This window comes from Mustelus asterias, chromosome 10 (assembly GCF_964213995.1).
Source record: "Mustelus asterias chromosome 10, sMusAst1.hap1.1, whole genome shotgun sequence".
NCBI classification, from domain to species: domain Eukaryota; kingdom Metazoa; phylum Chordata; class Chondrichthyes; order Carcharhiniformes; family Triakidae; genus Mustelus; species Mustelus asterias.
Genome location: NC_135810.1, coordinates 52,174,027 through 52,186,274, shown reverse-complemented (window position 1 = coordinate 52,186,274; position 12,248 = coordinate 52,174,027).

Genomic DNA, 12,248 nt, shown 5'->3' with positions numbered 1-12,248 from the left:
ATTCCCTGTCCAGTGAAGCAGTTGGGACTACCTTATTGAGAGTTTTTAAGGCAAAGATAGATGGATTTTTGAACAGGAAAGGAATTAAGGGCTGTGGTGAGCGGGTGGGTAAGTGGAGCTGAGTCCGTGAAAAGATCAGCCATGATCTAATTGAATGGCGGAGCAGGGTTGAAGGGCCAAATGGCCTACTCCTGCTCTGAGTTCTTGTGTTCTTTTTAAAAATCAATATATTTTAGCCTGAGTTCCTGCACAGATTCTGCAGATTCCAGACTATAGCCAGTACACATGGTTCATGGAATCATAGAATCCATACAGTGCAGAAAGAGGTAATTCAGCCCATTGAGCTTGCACTGGCAACATCCCACCCAGGCCCTATTCCTGTCAGCCCCATTGCCAAATTCCTTGACACTCAAGGGACAATTGCGCATGTAACCTGCACATCTTTGGACTGTGGGAGGAAATTGCACAGACACAGGAAGAATGCGCAAACTCCACAAAGACAGTTACCCAAGGCTGGAATTAAACCCAGGTCCCTGGTGCTGTGAGGCAGCAGTGCTAACCACTGTGCCACCATGCTGCCCACATAGAAACATGGAAGATCGGAGCAAGAGGAGGCCATTTGGCTCTTCGAGCCTGCTCCGCCATTCACTAAGATCATGGCTGGTCATCCAACTCAATAGCTTAATCCTGCTTTTTCCCCATAGCCTTTGATCCTATTTGCCCCAAGTGCTATATCCAGCCGCCTCTTGAATGCATTCAATGTTTTGGCATCAACTACTTTCTGTGGTAATGAATTTCACAGGTTGACCACTCTTTGGGTGAAGAAATGTCTCCTCATCTCCGTCCTAAATGGTCTATCTTGAATCCTCAGATTGTGATCCCTGGTTCTGGACTCCCCCACCGTCGGGAACATCCGCCCTGCATCTATCCTGTCTAGGCCTGTTAGAATTTTATAATTCTCTATGAAATCCCCCCTCATTCATCTGAACTCCAGCGAAAACAATCCTAACCGAGTCAATCTCTCCTCATACATCAATCCCGCCATACCTGGAATCCGCCGGGTTAACCTTCGCTGCACTCCCTCGAGAGCAAGAACGTCCTTCCTCAGAAAAGGAGACCAAAACTGCACACAATACTTTAGGTGTGGCCTCACCGAGGCCCTGTATAGTTGCTACAACACATCCCTGCTGCTGTACTCAAAAACTCTCGCGATGAAGGCCATCATGCCATTTGCCGCCTTTACCGCCTGCTACACCTGCATGCTTACCTGAAGTGACTGGTGCACAAGGAAACCCAGGTCCTGCTGCACACTCCCCTCTCCCAATTTACAGCCATTCAGGTAGTAATCTCCGCCTTGTTTCTGCTTCCAAAGTGAATAACCTCACACTTATCCTAATTATACTGCATCTGCCATTGATTCGCCCACTCACCCAACCTGTCCAGATCATTCTGAAGGATCTCTGCATCCTGGTCGCAGTTCACCCTCCCACCCAACTTGGTATCGTCTGCAAACTTTGAGATGTTACATTTTGTTCCCTCATCCAAATCATGATTTTATATTGTGAATAACTGGGGTCCCAGCACTGATCCCTGTGGCACCCTACTAGTTACTGCCTACCAATTTGAAAAGCACCCATTAACTCCTATTCGTTGTTTCCTCTCTGCCAATCAGTTTTCTATCCATCTCAATACACTTCCTCCAATCCCATGCACTTTAATCTTGCACAATAATCTCTTGCGCGGATGTTTGTCAAACGCTTTCTGAAAGTCCAAATATACCACATCTACTGGTTCCCCCTTGTCAACTCTACTCGTTACATCTTCAAAGAATTCCAACAGATTTGTCAAATCCACGCTGACTGTCTGATCCTGCCACTGCTTTCTAAATGCTATAAAATCCTTGATCGTGGATTCGAGACTTTTCCCCACTACCGGTGTTAAGCTTACTGGTCTATAATTCCCTGTTTTCTCTCTTCCTCCCTTTTTGAATATTGGAGTGACATTCGCTCCCCTCCAATCTGCAGGGACTGTTCCAGAGTCTATAGAATCCTGGAAGATGATCACCAATGCATCTACTATTTCTAGAGCCACTTCCTTCCGTACTCTGGGATGTAGATTATCAGGCCCTGGGGATTTATCTGCCTTCAATCTCATCAGCTTTCCCAGTACCACTGCTCTACTAATATTGATCTCCCTCAGTTCTTCCCTCTCACTCAATCTTGCATACGCCAACATTTCTGGTATCTGATTTGTGTCCTCTTTTGTAAAGACAGAACCAAAGTATATATTCAGTTGCTCGGCCATTTCTTTGTCCCCTCTTATACATTTTCCCGTTTTTGTCTGCAGAGGACCTACATTTGTCTTCACCAACCTCTTTCTCTTTACATATCTATAGAAACTCTTAGAGTCAGTCTTTATGTTCCCTGCAAACTTACTTCCGTACTGTATTTTCCCCATCTTAATCAATCCCTTGGTCCTTCTTTGCTGAAATCTAAACTGCTCCCAATCCTCAGACCTATTATTTTTCTTGGCCAATCTGTATGCTTCTTCCTTAGAGCAGATATGCTCTCTAATTTCCTTTATAAGCCATGGATTGGCCCACTTACAACATCAGGTTAAAGTCCAACAGATTTATTTGGTAGCACAAGCTTTCAGAGTGTCGCTCCTTCTTCAGGTGAGTGAAGAGTTGTGTTCACAAACAGGGCATGCATAGACACAGATTCAATTTACAAGATAATGGTTGGAATGCGAGTCTTTACAGGTAATCAAGTCTTTACAGGTTCCGACAATGTGAGTGGAGAGAGGGTTAAGCACAGGTTAAAGAGGTGCGAACTGTCTCAGCCAGGACAGTCAGTGATATTTTGCAAGCCCAGGCAAGTTGTGGGGGTTACAGGTAGTGTGATATGAACCCAAGATCCCGGTTGAGGCCATCCTCAATGGATGAATGAAGACTGCTCGACAATCGCCAGGCAGGAGTGTTCTCTTCCTGTCGGGGAACACTTCAGCAGTCACGGGCATTCAGCTTCTGATCTTCGGGTAAGCGTTCTCCAAGGTGGCCTTCACGACACACGACAATGCAGAATTGCCGAGCCCAAAAACTGATAGCCAAGTTCCGCACACATGAGAACGGCCTCAACCAGGATCTTGGCCTTGACTCGAGCTGCAAGCCTCTTGAGGAACTATCACCCTCACCAATGTCCAGAACAGAGAACTCAATTGTTTATGGGATGGACTCGGGGGACTCCTGCATTAGGCTATCTGCCTGATGCTTCTACCTGATGCTTCTAGATTGACTATTGCGTCTCTGTACTCTTTTCACCTGTAGTGTGATCGATCACCACCTTAAATGTGCTATCCATGAGTTCTCGGTCTCATAGCTGCTGCCCATCGAGTCTGCACCGACCACAATCCCACCAGGCCCTATCCCCACATATTTTGCTCACTAATCCCTCTAACCTATGCATCTCAGGACTCTAAGGGGCAATTTTTAACCTGGCCAATCAACCTAACCCGTACATCTTTGGACTGTGGGAGGAAACCAGAGCACCCGGAGGAAACCCACGCAGACACGAGGAGAATGTACAAACTCCACACAGACAGTGACCCGAGCCGGGAACCAAACCCGGGACCCTGGAGCTGTGAAGCAGCAGTGCTAACCACTGTGCTACCATGCCGCTGCAATCAGTGATCAGCTGCTGTTTTCATGCTTGCTCACTTAAAACAGTGTAATGATTTTCAGTAATGATGGAGTGGAACAAGAAGGTTTGCAGAGTTTAACTGTCATAGTACATCGGACAGTAAGATCTATGCAGAGAATGATAGTAAAAAAATTAAAGGCTCGATCTGAACGTGCAAAACATTTGCAGTGAGATAAATGAAGTAGTCCATAGTTCCAAAGACTGGCAGAATGCATCAACCGGCATGTCGCTTCTGCTGTTCGTGACAGGCCAGGTATAGATTGTACTTAACCAGCTGGTGCTTGCAAAACCTCAGAACAGCGTCCAGCATTAGATGTGATTCTGCGATTTGACAACATTTGCGAAATAATCCTCATTATGCTAAAAGTAAAACTGATGGTGTCAGTCAAGCTCACAGTGGAGCACCTTTGCATGCACTGGAAGTTACACATAGAAATACACGGGGCCCTGTTCATTGCAGAGAGAAAAAACATATGCACACATTTGTGCTTGCTGCAGCTAAACAGAATAAGTTTGCTGGTTCATTCCTTGGAGTAATGCCATTATCAATCAAAGTTAAGCTGCCTGGTTTAAGTTTTCAAACAATGCTTGGCGATAATCACAAGAATACCAATGTCAGGGGAAACAAAAGTTATACTTTGAGAAGAGAGTGCGGATTGGTTAGCAAGTGGACTCTGGCAAGACAAAAAACTTGGACAAAATTTCTTCTTTCAGCAGTGCTCAAGTTCTGTGAAGCCTAGTTGCTATAGGTGAAGTTGTGGCATAACAGAGATAAATGATTTTGATCTAATCACCGTTACAGAGACAGAGGGTGAGATTTTCTGGCCACACTCTCCCCAAAACTGGAAAATCCTGCCCGAGGTCAACAGATCTTTCCATGGTCCGCCCCTCGCGATTCCCGTGGTGGGTGGAACGGGAAAATTCACCCCAGAGTCAAGATGAGCTAAGTGGGAAAATAAATATTCCAGTAGAACAGAAACCTTCGAAAAGACAGACAGAACGGATAAAGAGGAGTAACCTGGACAGTAAAGGATGATATAAGGACAGTTGTGAGGATGGATCTTGGCTCGGAAGATCAAGAAGAATCAGTATGGGTGGAAATTAGGAATAGCAAGGGTGAGTAAATACTGGTGGGAGTGGTTTATAGGCCTCCTAACAATAGTTGCACCACTGGACAGAGGAATAAACAAGAAACCCTTGGGGCTTGTAGTAAAGATGATGGCTGAGATTTTCTGCTCCCTTTTGCATTGGGCAGGTTTGGTGGTGAGAGTTGCGAGAAGTCTTTAGGTGTGATAAATGACATAGATTTAGGGCGCGATTGCCCCTCCTCCCATTGGTGGCTGGTCACATTTCCTGTGCTCAACAGCAGAATCTCAATGTAATATATTTGCATATCATTATCGGGCCCATAAGTTGGAATCATGCCCCCACGTCAAATTAAACTCAGAATGGTTTCAAGAGACACAAGCAGACCAGACCTCCGAGGCCAACTTGGAGTTGAGTGAATTCAAGCTGGCACCTGTGAATCGGCTCTACATCTTCGTTTTGGGGTGGTGGGGGCACAGGCAGCCTTCTTGGCGGCTTTGTGGTGCCGGTGCTTCAATGCAAGCCTGAAGAGAGGGATATGAAGGGAAGCCTGGGGCAAAGGTTTCAAGGGAGGGGATGGAAGGGAAAGCTAGAGAACCGTCCAATTTTTGATCAGTGTAGGGCCCCCTGATCTCGGCACCTGAGATTGCTGGTTCACCTCTCCTTGCATGACATCCTGCCTCTTAACTTTCTTAAAACCCCTAATTTGTTAGAAAATACAGTGGGAAGACCTGGCGAGGCAGCTGGTGGGCTATCCTCCGTTTTTCCTGCCTGAGACAACACCTGGAAAAGAAATGGGAAAATTCTGCCCAGGAACAGCATATGGCAGAATGAGAGTTACTCTTCAGTGACCAGAAAGGCTGCACCGAATGATCTTTTGGCAAATGAGCTCTTCAAATTCAGATACACGCACTCAGATCTGATGGGACGCAAGAAGCTGATTTTTAAAAAAAATATCCATGCAAAATTATTTGGTATAATAAATTGCCTTGTTATATCATCAAAGGTTTCAAGATCTTCTTCATATATATGTCATTGTTATGTCATTGGAATAATGCTGATCTGTATCCACGTCGTAACATTGGGTATAGCAACGATAAGTTATTAACCGAGGCAACATATAAGAGCCACATCAGCTAATTCTACATGGCATTTTAACATAACAGCCCTCATGCTCTTCCATGTGTAATCGACAGCTGCAGGTACATTGTGGCATTTTTACAGCAGATGTAAATTGTGTACTTATACTACATCATCATATTTTCATAAATATGTTTTCCAAAATGAAAATTGCACTCTTTGGCAATTAATACTACTGAATTACGAATTTAGTTTACTATTCTGTCCGAATAAAAATGAAATGTTTGTTTATTTTTAGCGTTATTTTCGTAAAATGCGGAAGAGATTAAAGAAGGCTGAAACGTGGAAAAATCCAATTAATGGGAATGTTGGAATTAATGAAAATTTGTAAAGTTTGCAACCAATTTTGGAGATTAAAACATATTAATTGTATAGTTATTGATAATTCTGACATTTCTCTACTCTTTGACTTAGAGTCAACTGAAATAGAGCAAGGCTGGAAATTGACAAATGCGTGCCCTTACGTAAATATAAACGAGGTTTACATCGCATCAAAAAGTAAGTTTTAAATTTCAAAAGATGTTCCAGAAAAGCATCAACAAGTACATGCCATTTTTCCTATTCATTTGCTAAAATCAGACATCTCAATGAAACTATAGTAGTTATTTTGGTGACTTCAGACAAAGGACAATCACTCTCAGATGTCCATGTAATAATGGTAGCAGAGCAATGATGAATAACTTTCATAGAACACTATGAAGCATATGTAGCTGTCAGGAAAGCAATATGTTGAGCATCAAAAATATATTATACCTTCCTCAAGGAATAGTGTTGAAAAAATGATGATAAAGTGCACGTTGTGTGTAATGTTTCTGTTGCTGGCAGGAGCCAGGTTTTTGTCCAAACTAGCAATATGTGAACAAGAAAGCAAATTTATCAAACTTTTCTCCCTTTCGATTCCTTACTTCAAGGGAAAATTAATGAGGATTTAGAACGTATTATTAGTTCAGGAATTAGCATGGTTTGTTAAAGGCACATTTAATTGGCCATTAAAGAAAGATAATGGAAACCTTACTCAAAGATGGTGATATAGTAGTAATCCGGAGGCCCAGGCTAATGCGCAGGTGACATGGCGACATATCCCTCCAAAGAACAGTACAGCACAGGAAACAGGCCCTTCGGCCCTCCAAGCCTGTGCCGCTCCTTGTCCAACTAGACCAATCGTTTGTATCCCACCATTCCCAGGCTGCTCATGTGACTATCCAGGTAAGTCTTAAACTATGTCAGCATGTCTGCCTCCACCACCCTACTTGGCAGCGCATTCCAGGCCCCCACCACCCTATGTGTAAAAAACATCCCTCGAATATCGGAGTTATACTTCGCCCCTCTCACCTTGAGCCCGTGACCCCTCGCGATCGTCACTTCTGATCTGGGAAAAAGCTTCCCACCATTCACCCTATCTATCCCCTTCATAATCTTGTACACCTCTATTCGATCTCCCCTCATTCTCCATCTTTCCAGGGAGAACAACCCCAGTTTACCCAATCTCTCCTCGTAGCTAAGACCCTCCATACCAGGCAACATCCTGGTAAACCTTCTCTGCACTCTCTCTAACGCCTCCACGTCCTTCTGGTAGTGCGGCGACCAAAACAATGCTGTGGGTCTGGAGTCACCTATAGGCAGCTTTCCTTCCCTAAAGGATGTTAGTGAACCAGATGGATTTCTATAACAATCAATTATCGTTTCATGGTCACCATTACTTAGACTAGGGGAACGCTCGGGGTCCTGCTCCAGGTGAAAGGCCTGAGCTCCTCCGGAAGGGGGTCCGTCTCCCATGGACCGACCAGGAGTCCGGAGCACTTGGCCTAGTTGATCCTGGCGGAGGACGTGGTGGAGTACACCACCTGGCATTCTCGCATCCTCCGCAGGTCAGCCGGGTGCGTGAACATGAGGAGCACGTCATCGGCGTAAGCCGACAGGACCACCCCTACGTCCGGGCCGCGCAGAGTCAGACCCGACAACCTCCTCCGCACGAGGCGCAGGAATGGCTCGGCGCAAATCGAATACAGTTGGCCGGACAAGGGGCAGCCCTGCCGTACTCCTCTCCCAAAACGAAGGGGCGAGGACTCATCAGGTATTTCTTTCGATACCAACCAAATAAACAAACTCAAACTAACTTAGGGACAAATTAAAAGGGGCAGCTCCCCAAAAGGAAGGGGGAACAGCCCGAACCAAAAACAAAGTCGCAAGGAAACTTAAAACATCAAACCAAAAGGTGATTATCAGGGTCGATAATACACCCCAGCCCCTGCGGTGCCCAGCGGTCGCGGAAGGCGTCAACTGCGCCGGTGGACACCGCATGCTCCCTCTCCAGAGACACCTGGCTGCGAATGTAGCCGCGGTCGAGGGGCAGACAGTCAGGATGGACGGGCCCGTTGATCGCTCGCTGCGTGGACCTATTGATGGCGCGTCTCGCCAGGCCCAGGAGCAGGTTCACGAGGAGGTCGGCATCCCGACCCACCCCTCTCCGCACCAGGTGCCCGTAGATCAGGAGCGTGGGACTGAAGTGCAAACAAAACATCAGTAAAAGGTGTTTGAGGAAACCAAAAAGGGTGTGCAGCCTAAAACACAGAACGTAGACATGGTCCACGGTCTCCACAAGGCCACAGAAAGGGCAGTCTTGGGAGCCCGTGAACCGGAAAAACCTACGGTTGTACGGCACTGCTGCGTGCAGCACCCTCCACCCCAGGTCCCCAAGATAATTGGGGGAGATCCCTCCGTAGAGGGACCTCCACTGGGGACCTCCGCCGCCCGGCGGCAACAAGGCCCACCAAGATGTATCCGGGCGACAGGCGAGGACGCGGTAATGAAAGGTGTGCAGCAGCAGCCCGTACAGGAAACGCCTCCGCGCGGTGGAAAAGGGCACGGAGGAAATTTCCGCGAGGCGGCACACGCAGTGGGGCATCTGAACCGGGGGCGGGGGGGGGGGGGGGGGGTCTAGGCTTTGGGCCAATGTGAAATTCCGTCCGAGCAGGGGAACGCTCGGGCGGGATCCCACCGCACGCCTGCGCCGCCTCCAGACCGCGTGCGCACTCGGGGCCGAGCACGACCGTCCTAAGGTCTTGGATGGCTTTGGCCGCGCGCCAGACGGCCACCCCCGCGTGCTCAGCCAGCATGTGGGGGCTCATCCAGTCCGCTCCTCCGCCATCCAGCACGTCCCCGATCCTGGTCACCCCGCCGTCCACGGCCCTCCTCTCCGCCAGCCACCTGAAGTTGTAAGGCTGGAGGTGCGGATTCCTGAGCAACGGCTCTCGCACAAGAGCCGCTACTCCTGACGGGGGAGAGCTGCGTCGCGAGGCGACTGCGTTCCAGACCGTAAGGAGGTCCTGGTAAAAGACGGGCAACTCCCGCAAGGAGGTCGGAATCCGCCCCAGGTTGATATGCAGGAGCTGCACGTCGTAGTTGAGGCCATGCAACTGGCGGAAAAAATACGTCGCCATCGCACACCATCGTGGAGGAGGCTCGTCGTAAAGGTATCTCTGCAGGGTCTGGAGGGGGAAGGTCGCTACCTATGTGCGGAGGCACACCAGACCTTGTCCGCCCTCCTCAAGCGGGAGATGCAGAAGCTCGGCAGAGACCCAGTGCAGTCGGTTGTCCCAGAAGAACCGCACGAGGGCTATCTGCATATCGGTGACAAAGCCAGGGGGCGGGGTCAAAGTGACCAGCCAGTGCCACAGCATGGAGGCGACCAGCTGGTTTATGACGAGAACTCGTGCCCTGTAGGACAGCACTCGGAGCAGTCCTGTCCAGCGACCCAGGCGGGCGGAGACTTTGGCCTCCAGCTCCCGCCAGTTCGCCGGCCAGGATTCCTCGGCTGGGCTGAGATGGACCCCCAGGTAGAGGAGGCTGGTCCTGCTCCAGGTGAAAGGCCTGAGCTCCTCCGGAAGGGGGTCCGTCTCCCACGGACCAACCAGGAGTCCGGAGCACTTGGCCCAGTTGATCCTGGCGGAGGACGCGGCGGAGTACACCACCTGGCATTCTCGCATCCTCCGCAGGTCAGCCGGGTCCGTGAACATGAGGAGCACGTCATCGGCGTAGGCCGACAGGACCACCCCTACGTCCGGGCCGCGCAGAGTCAAACCCGACAACCTCCTCCGCAAGAGGCGCAGGAATGGCACCACGCACACAGAATAAAGTTGGTCGGACAGGGGCAGCCTTGCCGTACTCCTCTCCCAAAGCGAAGGGGCGAGGACTCATCAGGTAGTTCATACTCGAGCAAGCCAACCTCATTACCCTGGCTGAAGTCATCACAGCTACCTCACCCTGGATCCCATGAGGTTTAACCTTATGCAACAACCTACCGTGCGGTACCTTGTCAAAGGCCTTGCTAAAGTTCATGTAGACAACATCAACTGCACTGCCCTCCCCTCATCCACCTTGGTTACCTCTTCAAAAAACTCAATCAAATTTGTGAGACATGATTTTCCACTCACAAAGCCATGCTGACTGTCGCTAATCTCTCAATGCCTATAGATCCTGTCTCTCAGAATACCTTCCAACAACTTACTCACTACAGGTGTGAGGCTCACCAGCCTGTAGTTCCCAGGCATTTCCCTGCAGCGTTTTTTAAACAAAGGCACGACATTTACCACCCTGCAATCTTCAGGCACCTCACCTGTGGCTGTCAATGATTCAAATATCTCTGCTCGGGGACCCGCAATTTCCTCCCTAGCCTCCCACAAAGTCCTGAATTCCTCCACAGCCTTGGTGGGACGAAACCTGGAGTATTATGTATAGCTTTGGTCTCCTTATCAAGGAAGGATATACCGAACATAGAGAGAGCGCAACAAAGGCTGACCAGGCAAATTCCTGAGATGGTGGGATTGTTTTGAGGAAAGATTGAGGAAACTCGGCCTGTACTCTAGAGTTTAGAAGAATGAGAGTTGGAGCCCGATTTTACCGTCACATTGCGCCCGTTTCCGGGCGTGAAAACTTGGTAAAGTCGGGCGTGAGGCAGGTAGTACGATCCGTGCCCCGCCTCCCCCTTTACCAAGGCTCAAAAATGGCCGCGATTGGGACCGGGCGCGACGGCCATTTAAATGCGTTTGCATGCATTTAAGTTGACTTAATGGGCTGCATGCCTAACTTTACCAGCATTTCTCCCTTTACCACTACGTTCGTCCATCTGGAATTGGCGTGAAATAGACATGCTCCATGGAAGTCCGATTTGGACGCTCCATCAGTGAGGGTTCGTGAGGAGATAAGTGCCTGGCGTCTGACAGCTCTCTGCTTGAGATTGGTGGGGCGGGGGGATGGTGGGTCCACTTCCACTCTGCTTGAGATCGGTGGTGACGGGGAAGGGGGGGGTCCGCTGCCACTCTGCCTGAGATCCGAGGCGAGGGGGTCCATTGCCACTCTGCTTGAGATCGGTGGTGTGGGGGTGGGGGGTGGTGGTCTGCTGCCTCTCTGCCTGAGATCAGTGGCGGGGGGTAAGGAGGGGTCCGCTGTCACTCCGCCCGAGATCGAAGGGGGAGGGTGGATCACTGCCTGAGATTGGTCGGGCGAAGTGGAGGTTCGCTGCCCTTCTGCTTGAGATCGGTGGTGGGGGGAAAGTGGGTCTGCTGCCACTCTGCTTGAGATCGATGGGGGGGGAGAGTGGGAGAGGAGGGGCCCACGATTGGTCTGGGTGGCTGGGGGATAAGGGGGTCAGTAATGTTGGGGGGGGGAGTGGGACATTGTCTGTGGGGTGGTGGGGGGGTGCCTCGAGGGATGTGGCTAAAAGGCTACATTCTGTCAGTAGTTGGAGGTGCCGATCGGAGCTGCAGGGTTGTGGGCGCATTGAGCCCTGCTCACAGGCTTGTGCAGCGCGATTCGGAATCGTTGATATTTTTTCAGGCAGTACGTGTATGGGAGTGCCTGAGAACAGGTCTAAAAGTCGGATCTGAAACACTCCCAGATTCAGCACTTAGAATCAAAATGGTAAAATAGGGCCCTTGATCTCATGGAAGTGCATGAAATTCTTACAGGGCTTGAAAGGTAGATGCAGGAAGGATATATTTCCTGGTTGAAGGGATATCTAGTATCTGTATCAGGCGGCACTGTCTCAGAATAAGGGGTAGACCATTTCGGGTTGAAATAAGGAATTACTTCAATCAGAGGGTGGTGAACCTTTGGTTCCCTGTACTTCAGAGTGCTGTGGAAGCTCAGTCATTTGAGTATGTTCAAGACTGAGGTTTATAGATTTCTAGATACCAATCACATCAAGGAATATGGGGATAGTGTGGGAAGATGAGATTGAGGTAGACGGTCAGCCATGATGCAGTTAAATGGCAGAGCAGGCTGGAGGGGCCAAATTGCCTGCTCCTGTGTTCTTGGGTTCATTGA